Source organism: Hipposideros armiger, unplaced genomic scaffold (genome assembly GCF_001890085.2).
Source record: "Hipposideros armiger isolate ML-2016 unplaced genomic scaffold, ASM189008v1 scaffold_206, whole genome shotgun sequence".
Classification (NCBI taxonomy): Eukaryota; Metazoa; Chordata; class Mammalia; order Chiroptera; family Hipposideridae; genus Hipposideros; species Hipposideros armiger.
This window is the reverse complement of record NW_017731556.1, coordinates 60,683-60,931: the sequence shown is the minus strand read 5'-3', so window position 1 is coordinate 60,931 and position 249 is coordinate 60,683.

Here is a 249-nt window from a genome sequence, read left to right as displayed (position 1 = left end):
TACAGAACTCTCATATTCAAATGCAATTGAAATTAAAGTTATATAGGAACAAAATCCTCAGTATTTTCCCTTTCTGAGTTCTCTCTCCCCAAGGACCAAGTAATCTCTAGCTTGTGTGGTTTTGAATGTCCATATGTTTATATATTGGCTTTTGAGTTATATCCCAAACACTTTCTTTAGAAAATGATTATAAATAAAATCCTCACTTTCACTAGATAGGAATCAGCTCCTCTGAAATGTAAATTTTGG